The sequence below is a fragment of the Haematobia irritans genome, chromosome 3 (assembly GCF_050003625.1).
Source record: "Haematobia irritans isolate KBUSLIRL chromosome 3, ASM5000362v1, whole genome shotgun sequence".
NCBI lineage: Eukaryota > Metazoa > Arthropoda > Insecta > Diptera > Muscidae > Haematobia > Haematobia irritans.
The window spans coordinates 103,168,420-103,188,325 of NC_134399.1; the positions used below are offsets into that span (position 1 = coordinate 103,168,420).

Below are 19,906 nucleotides of genomic sequence, written 5' to 3' on the forward strand. Positions count from 1 at the left end.
GATACGGTCAAAATTTGGTCAAGGGAAAACGCGTGTAAATCGGTGAAATCGTTTATTTAAAAAATCAAATTAAATTTCTTTTTCAAGTTCAATTAGTATAAAATTCAGGAAAAATATTCAGTTAGGCTTTCGCTTTTCCAAATCCGAATTTCCGGGCCTCACGCTTGACACCTGCCATTAGATTTTGTACAGCCACCTTGTCCACCTTCTTCGCCGCAGAAAGCCAGTTTGCCTTGAACTGCTGCTCGTCCTTAGCAGTTTTTTGGTCTTCTTTAGGTTCCGCTTGACAATAGCCCAGTATTTCTCAATTGGGCGGAGCTCTGGCGTGTTGGGAGGGTTCTTGTCCTTGGGAACCACCTGCACGTTGTTGGCGGCGTACCTCTCCATGGCCTTTTTACCGTAATGGCAAGATGCCAAATCCGGCCAAAACAGTACGGAACAACCGTGTTTCTTCAGGAAAGGCAGCAGACGTTTATTCAAACACTCACGTAAATTTCTTGGTTGACAGTCCCGGAAGCTATGAAAATGCTGCTTTTCAAGCCACAGGTACAGATGGCTTGCCAAACCAGATATTTCTTTGCGAACTTTGACAGTTTTATGTGCTTGAAAATATCTGCTACCTTTCCCCTTCCTTTTGCCGTATAAAACTCCTGTCCCGGAAGCTGCTTGTAGTCGGCTTTGACGTAGGTTTCGTCGTCCATTACCACGCAGTCAAACTTCGTCAGCATCGTCGTGTACAGCCTCCGGGATCGCGCTTTGGCCGTCGTATTTTGTTTGTCATCGCGATTTGGAGTCACTACCTTCTTGTAAGTCGATAACCCGGCTCGTTTTTTGGCTCGATGCACGGTTGTAGACGATACACCCAGCTTATTTGCGGCATCTCGGAGAGAGAGGTTAGGGTTTCGCTTGAAACTACCGGCAACTCTCTTTGTCGTCTCAGCGGCTTCCGTTTTTCGATTTCCCCCCGATCCAGACTTCCTGGCTGTCGACAAACGTTCCCCAAACACTTTAATTACATTTGTAACGGTTGATTTGGCAACTTTTAGCAATTTTGCCAGCTCTGCGTGCGAGTAGCTCGGATTTTCGCGATGCGCGAGCAAAATTTTGATACGCTGCTCTTCTTGCTTGGACGGCATTTTGACAACTGAAGAGTGAATTCCAAAATCAAAATAGGAGCAACATTCTACACACACACACCTTCAAAATGAGGGGTGTTCAGGTTTTTTAAATGCAAAATTGAAAGAAATACGTCAAGTTTATATTGACCAAATTTTGACCGTATCATCCTTTAGTGGGTTTTCAGTGTATTCTTATTAATTTGTTGTTAGTTTTATTCTTATTAATTAGTTTATATAATATTTCTAATTTTTATTTACTCTACATATTTGTATAGCAAGCAATGAGGTCTTCAAACTATTTGCTTTCTCTTCAAATATAATACTTGGTATGTTTGCCCACAGATCCTTATTCACAATCTAAGTCAAATATGACCATTGTAACATATGTGTATTTCGTTATGAATTCATAATAAAAGCACAAACTATACGAACCCCAATACAATCACACTATCTATCTTTCTATATAGAGATCTAACTAACATATGCTGAGTTCATAAGCTCGTTCAAACACCACACACGCACACACTCAAACCCGCTTGCAAATGTGGTTGTGGTTCCTTTACTCTTATCTTTGTTAATTTTCCTTTTGCTGCAGACTAATTGCTTTTACATTTCTTAAGGATATCAAAAGAAAATGTGAATCATTCTCATACCCGCTGACGTGTGAGAAGAGTGTTGTGATATGTGGCAATTGAGAGCAACAAAGTAAACGAGGACTGTAAGCTTTTCTGTCTCCAAACAAAAATCCATTAATTTTGGGCAGAAATATAATGTGCGAAGAACCGGAAGGAGGACTTTATAAGGGATGTGTGAGTCAGTGTGAGTGTTGTGACACATATGCTTGTTCGCTGTTAAATGTCCTTGTCATTAATGTATGTACACGTTATAAATTTAATTGCAGAACTTACATACTGAGCCTGCATCAAATGTCGCAAACATAGAAGACAATGACATAGAAACAGTCAAGGACGAATCCTAAAATCCTTGTGAATTCTAGGATAAGTTAAAAAAAAATGTTGTATATGTAATAAAATGGCAACGTTTAATTTTTTCCCCTACCCAAATCTGTGAGGTAAACTACCCACAAAGTTTGGTTTGGTGCCATATTTTACAATTCATTGAATCATTGTATTGATGATAGGCTTTAGCAAGCAATCCAGGGTCCAGAGTAAAAACGTATCATATCAAATCTGTCAAATGTGTCAAGTGCTATATATAAAGGATTTTGTTCCCATATACACCTATTTAAATCTGACTCGATCTGGACAAAATTTCTTCTACAAAATCTATAGACTTGAAATTTAAGTCGGCTAATGCCCTGAGTTGGAACACAATGTTAGGTTAGGTTAGGTGGCAGCCCGATGTATCAGGCTCACTTAGACTATTCAGTCCATTGTGCTACCACATTGGTGAACTTCTCCCTTATCACTGAGTGCTGCCCGATTCCATGTTAAGCTCAATGACAAGGGACTTCCTTTTTATAGCCGAGTCCGAACGGCGTCCCACATTGCAGTGAAACCACTTAGAGAAGCTTTGAGACCCTCAGAAATGACGCCAGATAATCCACCGCTGAAAAAATTGTTGGTGTTCGGTCGAAGCAGGAATCGAGCCCACGACCTTGTGTATACACGACAGGCATGCTAACCATTGCACCACGGTGGCTCCCAGCACCACGGTGGAATACAATGTTAGTAAAAGCAAGTAAGGAAAGTCTTAAGTCGGTAGGGGTCGACTAAATTATACCCTGCACCACTTTGTAGACACACATTTTCAACACCATATGAAATCCGTCAAATGTTTTGGGTGCTATAACAGGTTGGCTGATAAGTCCCCGGTCTGACACATATGTGGCGTCGATAGTATTAACTGCATATTATTTTTATATAGTACCAACCTTCAAATGATTCGTGTCAAAATTTGACGTCTTTAGTCAATTAGTTTGTGAGATAGAGCGTCTTTTGTGAAGCAAAAAGGTTTTTGTTTCCTTATACATACATTAACACATCGAAATATCGAGCTTGGACAATATAAAGTATATATTCTTGATCAGGGAGAAATTCTAAGACGATATATCCATATCCGCCTGTCTTTCTGTTGTAATCATGCTACAGACTTCAATAATGAAACTATCGTGCTGAAATTTTGCACAAACTCGTATTCTGTCTGCAGGCGGATCAAGTTCGAAGATGGACTATATCGGTGCAGGTTTTGATATAGTCCCCATATAAACCGACCTGCCGATTTTGGGTCTTGGGGTTATAGAAATTTTAGTTTTTATCCAATTTCCCTGAAATTTGAAATATTGAAGTATTTTAGGTCCATATAGAGGTGTACCGAATATGGTGAGTATAGGTCCATGTTTTGATATAGCTCCCATTTAGACCGATCTCCCGATTTTACTTCTTGGACCTCTAGAATCCGTAGTTTTTACCCACATTGCAGAAATTTGAAATCTAGAAGTATTTTAGGACCATAAAGATGTGTGTCGAAATGATGAGTATCGGCCCATGTTTTAATATAGCTCCCATATAGACCGATCTCAAGATTTTATTTCTTGGGCTTCTACACTGAAAAAAATATTGTCGTGAGGTCAAAGATTTCATGTCTTTAAAATACGAATACAAATTTTGCTTAGCATAGAAGACGCATTTCTCTAAAATAAAGATATTTTTCTTGTCCAAAAGTCGATAAACTTTTCAATGAAGTCGTATTGTCCTTATAATTAAGTGATTTGACTTAAAAATGGGCATCTTAACATGAAAGAAAAAATGTATAGGCTAAGGTCAACTTAACTTTAATAATTCAGAAAAATTTTTTAAATTTAATGAAATTGTCTTTAAATTTGTTGTCTTTTTGCATCTTGACAACAAAGCAAAAAATCGTTCAAATATAGGACATGTTTTTCAAAACTTTATTTTAAAGAAGTTTTTTACTTCAAACATAGCATAATTTCTACTGGAAGTCGAGTCCTAATTTGGAAAATAAAGTTGCCGTTAACTCGTTTTTAAAGGACTTTGATAGCATATGAAGTAAAAAAGCTGAGAAGGCGAAAAATTAAAATTTGCTTCCTAGAAGCAAGTACACAAAACCTAAATTTAAAAGAGAATTGTGTCTTAAAAGTATCCTTATTTGTATTCTCCGCTTCTTTGGCTCGGAATCAATACCAAATTTTTTAAAGTAAAGACAAAATCTTTGGAACCGAGTATGCTTTTTTTACAGTGTAGAAACAGTAGTTTTTATCCACTTTGCCTGAAATTAGAAATCTAAAGGTATTTTAGGACCATAAAGAGGTGTGCCGAAAATGATGAGTATCGGTCCATGTTTTAATATAGCTCCCATATAGACCTATCTCCCGATTTTACTTCTTGAGCTCCTAGAGTCCGTAGTTTTTATCAAATTTGCGTGAAATTAAACCGACCTTCCGATTTGGGGTCTATATTCTAAAACCTCAATATGACCGATTTCATTTCCTGAGCGTATAGAAGACGCACTGATCATGAAAATTGATTGAAACTGAATGTAACAGGTTGGCTGATAAGTCTCCGGTCTAACAAAGAAAAACACTTTTTGTTTTCAAAATTCAATTGCAATTTGTTGATACCATTTTGGTAGTACTCCTTCGGTTTTGCCTCAAAGTAGGCCTCAGTTTCGGCGATCACTTCTTCATTGCAGCCAAATTTTTTCCCTGCGAGCATCTTTTTGAGGTCTGAGAACAAGAAAAAGTCGCTGGGGGCCAGATCTGGAGAATACGGTGGGTGGGGAAGCAACTCGAAGCCCAATTCATGAATTTTTGCCATCGTCCTCAATGACTTGTGGCACGGTGCGTTGACTTGGTGGAACAACACTTTTTTCTTCTTCATATGGGGCCGTTTTGCCGAGATTTCGACCTTCAAACGCTCCAATAATGCCATATAATAGTCACTGTTGATGGTTTTTCCCTTCTCAACATAATCGATAAAAATTATTCCATGCGCATCCCAAAAAACAGAGGCCATTACTTTGCCAGCGGACTTTTGAGTCTTTCCACTCTTCAGAGACGGTTCACCGGTCGCTGTCCACTCAGCCGACTGTCGATTGGACTCAGGTGTGTAGTGATGGAGCCATGTTTCATCCATTGTCACATATCGACGGAAAAACTCGGGTGTATTACGAGTTAACAGCTGCAAACACCGCTCAGAATCATCAACACGTTGTTGTTTTTGGTCAAATGTGAGCTCGCGCGGCACCCATTTTGCACAGAGCTTCCGCATATCCAAATATTGATGAATGATATGACCAACACGTTCCTTTGATATCTTTAAGGCCTCTGCTATCTCGATCAACTTCATTTTACGGTCATTCAAAATCATTTAGTGGATTTTTTTGATGTTTTCGTCGGTAACCACCTCTTTCGGGCGTCCACTGCGTTCACCGTCCTCCGTTCTCATTTCACCATCCTTGAATTTTGCATACCAATCAATTATTGTTGATTTCCCTGGGGCAGAGTCCGGAAACTCATTATCAAGCCAAGTTTTTGCTTCCACCGTATTTTTTCTCTTCAGAACACAGTATTTTATCAAAACACGAAATTCCTTTTTTCCATTTTTTTCACAATAACAAAAGTTGTTTCACAAAAGACGTTTTATCTCACAAACTAATTGACTTACAGACGTCAAATTTTGACACGAATTATTTGAAGGTTCGTACTATATAAAAATATAATGCATTTAATACCAGCGACGCCATCTATGTGTCAGACCGCGGACTTATCAGCCAACCTGTTCAAATTTCCAGATTTTACTTCTCGTATTCATTTAAATAATCGACGTAAAAATCTACCGATTTTTGGATCAAGACGTTATTTAATCATTTTCTTGCACACTTACACGAGATTATTATGATTCTTCGAAAACTCAAACAAAAACGGTTCTTATAAATCCAGAATCTGATCTAGCCTTCATAGGTGGAATTTTTAAATGTATCTTCGGGAAGCGTATTGGTTGAACTGATCTGCTTGGGGAATATTTATCATAAAACCCCCTGCAATTCTATATATTATCAAGTAACCCGCGTTAGCGTAGCTAGACAATTTTCCTAGGGGGGGGGCTATAGCCCCCCTAGCTAAAAATTTATAGACTGAACTTATAGGTTCAATTATTGTTTTATTTCATAAAAAAGAATAAAAAAATAGACATCAAAATAATATATAATAAAGCAACTAAAAGTAGTTCCACATTTTTCCCAGGAAAAAAATTGGGATTTGTTTTAAAGGCACAACTTTAAAAGCTTTTTTGTTTTCGTTTTTCAAATAGTTTAAAAAAGAGTAAGAATAAATAAAATGGTAAAAACTATCGATAATTTTTGAAAATATTCAAACAAGCGTTAGAATGCATTAAAAATCATAAAAAATATAAAAATTATTATAAATTAATGTTTCTTGAAGCTCGAGGTCTTTATAAATATTTATATAATTCTAACAAAAGGTCGACCAAAAATCAAATAAAAAACGAATAAATAAAAATTATTTATTTGGGAAAATATCACACAATTTTTTAATTCACATTCAAAACTCTGAATTCGGATCACACCGTAAGAAGTGATGCAAATTTATTGCAACGGCTGTTGAACGGTGGACATTCGTTCTATGACGAGTTCCTATTACATTCATCGCTTCTCCGCCAATTTTGCACCACTTCCGGACTCAAAAAAAAAACATTTTCGCTTCTTTTTTGGCGACGCTTTTTTGCAGCATTATTAAGATATTAATTTATGAAAGAATAGTTTTAATACCAATTACTATTTTTTAATTAAGATGACTAAACCAGACTAAACAATATAATAAAGGAGCTTTACAGCCTGTTTCTGTATGTCGAATGAGCTCTGTTGATCGACTAAAATGGAAACAACCAGCTGAATTTATAACCAAAAAACAGCTGTTTCTATGCATTTCAGTCGATCGATTGAACTCGTTCGACATACAGAAACAGGCTGTTAGTTATTCAACTAGACCATAAATTCAATCACAGCTCTATTTCATAAATATCAGACTTTAAACATTGACATCGGCAACTGCTACCACAACCCAAGTAGTTCGATTGTGCATGAAAGTCTTTAGCGGAACTTTGTGCGGTTGTATATACTTGTTTAATTTTTATAAAAATTTAAAATCGTAAATAGGTTTTCAAATTCTGGGGGGGCTAAATTTTTTCTGGGGGTCTAAGCCCCCTCCCCAGAGGCCTTCCTACGCTTATGGTAACCCGTTACGACGAATAATTTTCAAAGAAAACTATTATATTTGACTTATTATGGTGGGTATTTAAGATTCGGCCCGGCCGAACTTACTGCTGTATATACTTGTTTAGAATAAATTTGTAACTTACAACCACTCAACGTGTAAGGAGTATTATTTCTTTACATGTATAATTTGTAGAAGGAATAAATTTCTATCCAAGTGTTCAAGAAAATAGTATGAAAATATCGCCTTTCATATAAAAAGCGCAGTTTTAATCAGAACTATAGGAGCTGTACAATTCTATACAATTTAGATTTCAAGTCATATGGAAGGCGTTCTTTCTAGCACGCTTAGGAGATAAGTTTAAGGTTCGTCTAAAACTCAAATAAAACTGGTTCTTAAACTTTAAAGTTTTCTTCGGATAGCATACTGGTTCAACTAGTTCTGCTTGGGAGAGTATCTATTAAACTCCCTGAAATTGTATATATTTTCAAGTAACCCGCTACGACGAAGAGTTTTGAGGGAAACCTATTATGTTTGATTCATGGTGGTGCGTATATAAAATACTGCCCGGCCGAACTTATGGCCATATATACAATTTTGCTAATTGGTTAAAACATCAAACATCTATTTAATTTGTACAAAACTTCAGCACGATAGCTTAGAGGCCATAGCGTAATTTCAACAGACAGACAGACATCCTTAGATCATCTTGGTCCATAATATACATACTTTTTTACATTTGTTCCCATAAAACAGTTTACATTTTTTCTGTGTACAATACAGTAAAATACCAAATCCATCATTATCTTCCACTCGCTCTCACCAAAATAAAAGGATCTGGGTAAATTGATTTATTAATCACGTTGATTAACATTTCCACCCATATAACTTTTTTCCGGATAATAAATTTTCAAACAATTTAAGTAATTTATTTATATGAGTATTCTTTAAGCTGTTGAAAAAAAAATCCCATTAATCATAATGATAGGCATCATTAAAAGTTAATCATAATTGTTAACCTCTTTGCAGTAGACGTCCTTATTAAAACAACATTATTTCGATGGAATTTACTAAGAAGCTTTATACTTGGATGAACAAATAAATTTCACCAACTGTCCGTATTTGCCATACATCCGCCAAAGGTGAGTAGCTAATAATTAATGTCAATTTATTATAATATAATAATTGAAATATGTAGTTGTTGCAAATAAAATACCACAGAAATATTATATTCATTCAAATGCAAGCATCATCATCATAATTTAATTTCCATATGTGTTCACTAATGCATTTTAGTGAATCCAATTAGTTTGTAATCAGTGATTTTTTTTGTTTGTTTGCGGTTTATGTGGAGTTCGGATTTCCCCATGGATATCACATAATCATTTTATGGTTTGTGTGCTTTGCAAATTTGAAAACGGATGTTGGTTATATTTGCAACAAACTATAGAGTGAAACATAAATTTTTACTGATGCGATAAAACTAAATATTGTCATATTTTTGCAAAAAGCTAACAGCTAAGATTCAGATATACTTACAACAAGTATATACAGCAGTAAGTTCGGCCGGGCCGAATCTTAAATACCCACCACCATGAACCAAATATTAGGGTTTCCTTTGAAATTTCAGGAGGGCTTGAGGACACTTCCGGAAGATAAATTTAAAGATTTCACCTATGAGGACTATATCAGATTCTGCATTTATAAGAACCATTTTTGTTAGAGTTTTAGAGGAATTATTAACATCTCTTGTAAGTGTGCAAGAAAATTATGAAATAACGTCTTGATTTGAAATCTTAAATCTGTAGATTTTCACCCGAGAAGTAAACTTTGGAAATTTTACATTGAGTTTCAAGCAATTTTCATGATCAGTTGGCCTTCTACACACTCAAGAAGTGAAGTCGGTCTTTATGGAGACATTACCAAATGGACCGATAAAAACTTAATCCGATACACGTTTTTGTGAGCCTCAAATACCAGAATATTTAGAATTTCAGGCAAATCAGATAAAAACTACGGTTTCTAGAAACCCAAGTAGTTAAATCTGGAAATCGTTCTTATGGCGGCTATACTAAAATATGGACCGATACTCACCGTTTTCGGCACACCTCTTTATGGCCCGAAAATACCTCTAGATTTCCAATTTCAGGCAAATTGGATAAAAACTTTGGATTCTAGAAGCCCAAGAAGTAAACTCGGGAAATCGGTCTATATGGGGGCTATACCAAAATATGGACCGATACTCATCATTTTCGGCACACCTATTTATGGTCCTAAAATACATCTAGATTTCTAATTTCAGGCAAATTGGATATAAACTACGGTTTCTATAAGCCCAAGACCCCAAATCGGGAGGTCGGTTTATATGGGCACCATACCAAAACATGGACCGATGCTCACCATTTTTGGCACACCTCTTTACGGTTCTAAAGTACCTTTTGATTTCCAAATTCAGATAAATTGGATAAAAACTGCGGTTTCTATAAGCCCAAGAAGTAAAATCGGGAGATCGGTCTATATGGGGGCTATACCAAAATATGGACCGAAACACACCATTTTTGGCACACCTCTTTATGGTCATAAAATACCTCTAGATTTCAAATTTCAGGCAAATTGGATAAAAACTATGATTTCTATAAGCCCAAGAAGTAAAATCGGGAGATCGGTCTATATGGGGGCTATACCAAAATATGGATCGATACTCACAACTTTTGGCACACGTATTTGTGGACCTACAATACCTCTAGATTTCCAATTTCAGATAAATTGAATAAAAACTGCGGTTTCTATAAGCCCAAGAAGTAAAATCGGAAGATCGGTCCATATGGGGGCTATACCAAAACATGAACCGATACTCACCATTTTTGGCACACCTCTTTATGGTCATAAAATACCTCTAGATTTCAAATTTCAGGCAAATTGGATAAAAACTGCGGTTTCTATAAGCCCAAGAAGTAAAATCGGGAGATCGGTCTATATGGGGGCTATACCAAAACATGGACCGATACTCACCATTTTTCGCACACCTCTTTATGGTCATAAAATACCTCTACATTTCAAATTTCAAGGAAATTGGATAAAAACTACGATTTCTATAAGCCCAAGACCCCAAATCGGGAGGTCGGTTTATATGGGGACTATATCAAAACCTGGACCGATATAGCCCATCTTCGAACTTGACCTGCCTGCAGACAAAAGACGAGTTTGTGTAAAATTTCAGCACGATTGCTTCATTATTGAAGACTAGCGTGATTACAACAGACAGACAGACAGACGGACATCGTTATATCGTCTTAGAATTTCTCCCTGATTAAGAATATATATACTTTATATAGTCGGAAATCGATATTTCGATGTGTTACAAACGGAATGACAAACTTATTATACCCCCGTCACCATTCTATGGTGGTGGGTATAAAAATCGCGAAACAATTGGGTTAAATTGTGTAAGGTTGTGGACTCCCTTTTACGTTTTAAGCAAAACATAAACGGAGTAAAAAGAAATAAACAGAAATTTTGCCAAAATTTTGTACATAAATAAACTTTATAATTTAGCGATAACAATCTATAAAAAAAAGTTCGACAAATTTTCTACAGAAATTAAATTTTGATAAAATTTTCTATAAAAATAAAATTTTGGCTAAATTTTCTGAAGAACTTAAATTCTGGCTAAATTTTCTATAGAACTTAAATTTTGGCTAAATTTTGTATAAAACTTAAAGTTTGACAAAATTTCCTAAAGAAATGAAATTTTGACAAAATTTCCTAAAAAATGATATTTTGACTAAATTTTCTACTGAAATGATATTTTGACAACACTTTTATTATAATAAAATTTTAACAAAGTTTTCTATAGAAATAAAATTTTGTCAAAATTTTCGACAGAAATAAAATTTTATCAAAATTTTCTACAGAAATAAAATTTTGACAAAATTGTCTATAGATATAAAATTTTGACAAAATTTTCTATAGAAATAAAATTTTGTCGAAATTTTCTATAGAAATAAAATTTGGACAAAATTTTCTATAGAAATAAAATTTGGACAAAATTTTCTATAGAAATAAAATTTTGACGATATTTTCTACATAAATAAAATTTTGACGATATTTTCTACATAAATAAAATTGTGACAAAATTTTCTATAGAAATAAGGTCAAAGATTTCATGTCTTTAATATACGAATGCAAATTTTGCTTAGCACAGAAGACGCATTTCTCAAATATAAAGTTTTTTTCCTTTTCCAAAAGTCGATAAACTTGTCAATGAAGTCGTATTGTTCTTATAATTAAGTGATTTGACTTAAAAATTGGTATCATAACATGGAAGACGAAATTTTTGGGCTAAGGTCAACTTGACTTTAATAATTCAGAAGCATTCTTTAAAATTAATGAAATTGTCTTTAAATTTGTTGTCTTTTTATACCCTCCACCATAGGATGGGGGGTATATTAACTTTGTCATTACGTTTGTAACACATCGAAATATTACTCTAAGACCCCATAATGTATATATATTCTGGGTCGTGGTGAAATTCTGAGTCGATCTGAGCATGTCCGTCCGTCCGTCCGTCTGTTGAAATCACGCTAACTTCCGAACGAAGCAAGCTATCGATTTGAAACTTGGCACAAGTAGTTGTTATTGATGTAGGTCGGATGGTATTGCAAATGGGCTATATCGGTCTTTTACGTATAGCCCCCATATAAACGGACCCCAAAATGTGGCTTGCGGAGCATCTAAGAGAAGCAAATTTCATCCGATCCGACTGAAATTTTGAACATGGTGTTAGTATATGGTCTCTAACAACCATGCAAAAGTGATCCACATCGGTCCATAATTATATATAGCCCCCATATAAACCGATCCCCCGATTTGGCTTGCAGAGCCTCTAAGAGAAGCAAATTTCATCCGATCCGGCTGAAATTTGGTACATGATTTAAGTATATGGTCTCTAATGACCATGCAAAAATTGGTTCACATCGGTCCATAATTATACATAGCCCCCATATATGATATTTAACAACCATGCCAAAAGCGGTCCATATCAGTCCATAATCATATATAGCCCCCATATAAACCGATCCCGAAATTTGGTTTTGGAGCCTCATGGAGGAGCAAATTTCATCCGAGTCAGTTGAAATTTGGTACATTGTGCTAGTATATGGCCGGGAGCCACCGTGGTGCAATGGTTAGCATGCCCGCCTTGCATACACAAGGTCGTGGGTTCGATTCCTGCTTCGACCGAACACCAAAAAGTTTTTCAGCGGTGGATTATCCCACCTCAGTAATGCTGGTGACATTTCTGATGGTTTTCAAAGCTTCTCTAAGTGGTTTCACTGCAATTTGGAGCGCCGTTCGGACTCGGCTATAAAAAGGAGGTCCCTTGTCATTGAGCTTAACATGGAATCGGGCAGCACTCAGTGATAAGAGAGAAGTTCACCAATGTGGTATCACAATGGACTGAATAGTCTAAGTGAGCCTGATACATCGGGCTGCCACCTAACCTAACCTAACCTAGTATATGGCCGTTAACAACCATGCCTCACTAGGTCCATATCGGTCTATAGTTATATATAGCCCTCAGATAAATCGATCCCCAATCACACAAAAATTGGTCCATATCAAGTTCATAATTGTATATAGCCCCCATATAAGCGACCCCCATATTTCAATTCTGGCGCTCTATGTACCGTGCAAAAAGTCCATATCGATTCGTAATTATTTGTAGACTTACCAATACATAACTTTTTTGTCTAATATATACCACGTATGGACTAACTCACAATTTAAAAAACGATGTTAAGAAGTTTTAAGATACCACAACCCAAGTAATTCGATTGTGGATGACAGTCTTTCGTAGAAGTATCTACGCAATCCATGGTGGAGGGTACATAAGATTCGGCCTGGCCGAACTTACGGCCGTATAACATATACTTGTTGTATCTTGACTACAAAGCAAAAAATCGTTCAAATATAGGACATATTTTTGCACATTTTATTTTAAAGACGTTTTTTACTTGAAACATAGTATAAATTTACTGGAAGTCGAGTCTGAATTGTGGTTCCTAGAAGCAAGTACACAAAACCTAAATTTAAAAGCGAATTGTGTCTTAAAAGTATCCCTACTTGTATTCTCCGCTTCTTTGGCTCGGAATCAATACCAAAATCTTTCAAGTTAAGACAAAATCTTTGGAACCGGGCATGCTTTTATTTCAGTGTAGATTAAAGTGACAGCCCGATTTAGTTTCAGGTTCTTTTAGACTATCCAGTCTATTGTGATAAACCGTAGACATAAGCTCAATATGAAATGAATATTTTCGTAGGATTCCCAAAAATAGTAAGCATGAACTACTGTATGGTTAAAATGGTCATAATTTGGCGCCAATGATTTTCTTCTTTACTTTTAGTTCATTTTTATACCCTGCGCCACACTGTGGAACAGGGTATTATAAGTTAGTGCATATGTTTGGAACACCGAGACGAGATAGACACAGGGTGTCTTTGACAATAATGCTCAGGGTGGGTCCCTGAGTCGATATAACCATGTCCGTCTGTCCGTCCATCTGTCTGTGAACACATTTTTGTGATCAAAATCTAGGTCGCAATTTAAGTCCAATCAATTTTGGCACATGTTCCTAATTTGGGTCAGAAAAGAACCCTATTGATTTTGGAAGAAATCGGTTCAGATTTAGATATAGCTCCCATATATATCTTTCGCCCGATACGCACTAATATGCACCCAGCAGCCAGAGTTTTACACCGATTTGCTTGAAAGTTTGTACAAACATAACACTTAGTCGTATAGACAAGTGTGCAAAATTTGATTGAAATCGGTTCATATTTAGATATAGCTCCCATATATATCTTTCACCCGATATGGACTTATATGGTCCTAAAAGCTAGAGTTTTGGCCAATTTGGTTGAAATTTTACACAGGGATTAGATTTAGCATTGAAGCTATGCGTGCCAAATTTGGTTGAAATCGATTCAGATTTAGATATATCTCCCATATATAGCTTCCCCCGATTTACACTCATATGACCACAAAGGCCAATTTTTAATTCCGGTTTAGTTGAAATTTTGCACAGGGAGTAGAATTAGCATTGTAGCTATGCTTGTCAAATTTGGTTGAAATCGGTTCAGATATAGATATATCTCCCATGTATAGCTTTCGCCCGATTTACACTCATATGACCACAGAGGCCACTTTTAACTCCGATTTAGTTGTAATTTTGCACAGGGCGTAGAATTAGCATTGTAGCTATGCGCGCCAAATTTGGTTGAAATCGGTCCAGATTTAGATATATCTGCCATATATAGCTTTCGCCCGATTTACACTCATATGACCAAAGAGGCCAATTTTTAACTCTGATTTAGTTGAAATTTTGCACAGGGAGTAGAATCAGCATTGTAGCTATGCGTGCCAAATTTGGTTGACATCGGTTCAGATTTAGATATAGCTCCCATATATATGTTTTTCTGATTTCGACAAAAAATGGTCAAAATACCAACATTTTCCTTGTTAAATCGCCACTGCTTAGTCGAAAAGTTGTAAAAATGACTCTAATTTTCCTAAACTTCTAATACATATATACCGAGCGATAAATCATAAATAAACTATTTCGAAGTTTCCTTAAAATTGCTTCAGATTTAAATGTTTCCCATATTTTTTTACTAAAATTGTGTTCCACCCTAGTGCATTAGCCATCTTAAATTTTGAGTCTATAGATTTTGTAGAAGTCTATCAAATTCTGTCCAAATCGAGTGATATTTAAATGTATGTATTTGGGACAAACCTTTATATATAGCCCCCAACACATTTGACGGATGTGATATGGTATCGAAAATTTAGATCTACAAAGTGGTGCAGGGTATAACATAGTCGGCACCGCCCGACTTTAGACTTTCCTTACTTGTTGTTTTTGTAATAAACATAAGTTAAGCATCAGTTTTACAACTGACTTTTGCTGTGTACCTTCTTATTTCAACAAATAAGTTTTTCAAATACGTTCTCAAAATTTTCGCATTATGAACACTGAAATCGGTTCAATACTTTATACTCCAAAGTAGAGTTGTGCACGTGACAGGAAATTTTCGTGATTCACGAAAATTTTCGCGACTCATGCGTCAGTCCTAGGTGGTAAAAGTTTTATAACGCACTCGATTTTAACCATACTCATGTTTTCAGTCAGGTTCTAGAGGTAAATCACTCATAAAATTATTCGTGAGTCACGAGGTTTTTCTTGAGTCACGACATTTTTCGTGAGTCACGACATTTAAAAGATTTTCGTGCGTGAGTACCAATTTCCTTTTCGTGAGCGTGCGTGAGCGTGAGTCCTACCAAAAAATATCGTGGGTGAGTGTGCGTGAGTGTACATGAGTGTGCGTGAATAAGATTTCTCCGTCGTGAGTGTGCGTGAGCAAAATATTACTCACGTGCACACCTCTACTCCAAAGCTACTAAACACTCCCGGGGGTACTACAGTGCTGACCAAGGTGAAAAAGTATTTTAAAAAATTACTGTATTACTGTATTTTCCATCCCTGCGGAAGACACATAAAAATATGTGGCCCAATGCAACGGTCCTTAGGGCGACGAAAATACTATGCGGTGACTCACATAAGAAAAAGACTGGAAAACTACTCAATTGGAGTAGGATGACAGTCAGGAGAATGGTGCATGAGGAAGGAACACTACCTTTGTCACTATCCTGCCTTTACAAGGCAAAGAATTAACTATATCGGAGAAGCGCTGATTCGCAACGTGGCCCAGTTTGGAAAGAGGGAAAGGAAACAAATTAGGGAATTCGTGAGGCACTCCGAGTTCCTGGAAGGGTACGAAGGAAAGAAGAAATTAGAAGACACAACAAGTCGGGGCAGATTATCCAATCCGGCTGCAATCTGGTACATGATGTTAGAATATGCCATGAACAAATTGGTCCATATCGGTCCATGATTATATATAGCGCCCATATAAATGGAACTCCATATTTGATTTCCGGAGCCTCTTGGAGGAGCAAAAAATGATTGATCCGGTTGAAAATTGGTCAATATCGGTCCATAATTAACCTATGGGGAATGAATCAACACCAAGACTAGTTCCCGGTGTCTATGGCAAAGTCCCAGTTCTGGTCAAAACGTATGGAAAAGGCCGGTCACTTTAACATGGGTTTGTCATTTACACGTTTGGACACGACTAGGGCTCATTCAGAAGGACAAAGGATATTTGGTGATATTTTTTCTGGAATGATAAATCGATTATTCCCTCCAGACTGTGGCAGACTAACCCACCATTAACTCATAAATCGAATTAGCCATAATGGCGCCTAGAAATCCACAAAAACAAACAATTTCAAATTGAGTATTGTTTGCATTAGCATGAGAATCCATTAACCATGATATAGTCATTAAATAAAAAGTTGCCCAACATAAGAAATAGTCATAATAATATACAGCGTATGCCTAATGTCACTCTAATGGATCGTTATAATCAAGCTGCTAATTCCATTTCAAGATATATGTCTGAAGAGCATCTTGAAGACATTCATTAAAATGCAATTAAAACAAATAAGTTGTTAATTAACTTCTAAAGATGGTGTTGGTGATGATGCGCTGACATGTCACCAGACCCAATGCTCGTTATACAAACATAAAAGGAAACGGATGCTGTAGAGCTATAGAAAAACATCGGGCACACACACGCATATGCATTTACACAGATACACGACTAACATCAATGATGCTGATTGTGTTGATGAAAAAAATGCTCCTATAAATTACCCTGTCTACGTTAGAGGAAGAAAAAACTTTAGTATTAACTACCATATAATCACTCTCTGTCTACCATTAATGCCATCATGTATGTCAGTGAAGACACATCCTAAGGTTATTCTTTAATATTTCTTTGTTTACCAGAGCTATTACGGTGTCATGTTCCATTCTATACGAATGTCCAATACAAACACATTTGCATTAGCAAACAAAGTCAAAAACACATCAAGATACATGACTTGGTGTAGAATTTTGTGCACAGTGGTTTCGTGATTAGAAGACGGGAAATATTTTGAATAGCAGACCAGAATATTTTATTAAATTATCCGTAGATTTTAACTAATTTTCGTGAAATTGGAGGCATTTTAGGACCAACAAGTATATACGGCCGTAAGTTCGGCCAGATCGAATCTTATGTACCCTCCACCATGGATTGCATAGAAACTTGTACAAAAGACTGTCATCCACACTAGAATTACTTGGATTGCGGTAACTCTTGCCGATGACAAGGTATCTTAAAACTTCTTAACACCGCGTTCTCAATTGTAAGTTAGTCCATACTGGGTATAATATATATTAACCCTCTATCGCTCATGAACTCCGATTTGTATGATTTTTATACCCTACGCCACACTGTGGAACAGGGTATTATAAGTTAGTGCATATGTTTGCAACACCCAGAAGGAGACGAGATAGACACATGGTGTCTTTGGCAAAAATGCTCATGGTGGGCTCCTGAGTCGATATAGCCATGACCGTCTGTCCGTGAACACATTTTTGTAATCAAAGTCTAGGTCGCACTTTTAGCCCAATCGACTTCAAATTTGGCACAAGTATGTGTTTTAGCTCAGAATAGAACCCTATTGATTTTGGAAGAAATCGGTTCAGATTTAGATATAGGTCCCATATATAGCTTTCTCCCGATTTACACTCATATGGCCGCAGAGGCCAATTTTTTGCTCCGATTTAGTTGAAATTTTGCACAGGCTATGTGTGCCAAATTTGGTTGAAATCGGTTCAGATTTAGATATAGCTTCCATATGTTTTTCTGATTTCGACAAAAATGGTCAAAATACCAACATTTTCCTTGTAAAATTGCCACTGCTTAGTCGAAAAGTTGTAAAAATGACTCTAATTTTCCTAAACTTCTAATACATATATATCGAGCGATAAATCATAAATAAACTTTTGTGAAGTTTCCTTAAAATTGCTTCAGATTTAAATCTTTCCCATATTTTTATACCCTGCGCCACACTGCGGAACAGGGTATTATAAGTTAGTGCATATGTTTGTAATACCCACAAGGAGACGAGATAGACACATGGTGTCTTGTGCAATAATGCTCAGGGTGGGTCCCTGAGTCGATATAACCATGTCCGTCTGTCCGTCCGTCTATCTGTGAACACATTTTTGTGATCAAAGTCTAGGCCGCAGTTTTAGTCCAATCGACTTCAAATTTGGCACATGTTCCTAGTTTGGGTCAGAATAGATCCCTATTGATTTTGGAAGAAATCGGTTCATATTTAGATATAGCTCCCATATATATATATATATATATATATATATATATATATATATATATATATATATATATATATATATATTTCGCCCGATATGGACTTATATGGCCCCAGAAGCCAGAGTTTTACCCTAATTTGCTTAAAATTTTGCACAAGAAGAACAATTAGTACTATAGTTAAGTGTGCCAAATTTTATTGAAATCGGTTCAGATTTAGATATAGCTCCCATATATATCTTTCGCCCGATATGGACTAATACGGTCCCAGAAGCCAAAGTTTTACCCCAATTTGGTTGAAATTTTGCACTAGGAGTACAATTAGTAGTGTAGTCAAGTGTGCCAAATTTTATTGAACCGCAGAGGCCAATTTTTTGCTCCGATTTAGTTGAAATTTTGCACAGGCTATGTGTGCCAAATTTGGTTGAAATCGGTTCAGATTTAGATATAGCTTCCATATGTTTTTCTGATTTCGACAAAAATGGTCAAAATACCAACATTTTCCTTGTAAAATTGCCACTGCTTAGTCGAAAAGTTGTAAAAATGACTCTAATTTTCCTAAACTTCTAATACATATATATCGAGCGATAAATCATAAATAAACTTTTGTGAAGTTTCCTTAAAATTGCTTCAGATTTAAATCTTTCCCATATTTTTATACCCTGCGCCACACTGCGGAACAGGGTATTATAAGTTAGTGCATATGTTTGTAATACCCACAAGGAGACGAGATAGACACATGGTGTCTTGTGCAATAATGCTCAGGGTGGGTCCCTGAGTCGATATAACCATGTCCGTCTGTCCGTCCGTCTATCTGTGAACACATTTTTGTGATCAAAGTCTAGGCCGCAGTTTTAGTCCAATCGACTTCAAATTTGGCACATGTTCCTAGTTTGGGTCAGAATAGATCCCTATTGATTTTGGAAGAAATCGGTTCATATTTAGATATAGCTCCCATATATATATATATATATATATATATATATATATATATATATATATATATATATATATATATATATATATATATATATATATATATATATATATTTCGCCCGATATGGACTTATATGGCCCCAGAAGCCAGAGTTTTACCCTAATTTGCTTAAAATTTTGCACAAGAAGAACAATTAGTACTATAGTTAAGTGTGCCAAATTTTATTGAAATCGGTTCAGATTTAGATATAGCTCCCATATATATCTTTCGCCCGATATGGACTAATACGGTCCCAGAAGCCAAAGTTTTACCCCAATTTGGTTGAAATTTTGCACTAGGAGTACAATTAGTAGT

At 36.1% G+C, this 19,906-nt stretch overlaps 1 protein-coding gene across 1 annotated transcript in view; it reads left to right on the forward strand.

Moving 5' to 3' along the window:
- Window positions 1–19,906, forward strand: part of LOC142232431 (uncharacterized) — a 231,730-nt gene that overhangs the window by 62,303 nt on the left and 149,521 nt on the right. The window contains exon 2 of the mRNA XM_075303249.1: window positions 8,362–8,474. The gene's annotated coding sequence lies outside the window, so the exon portion shown is untranslated. The remainder of the gene's footprint in view (window positions 1–8,361; window positions 8,475–19,906) is intronic.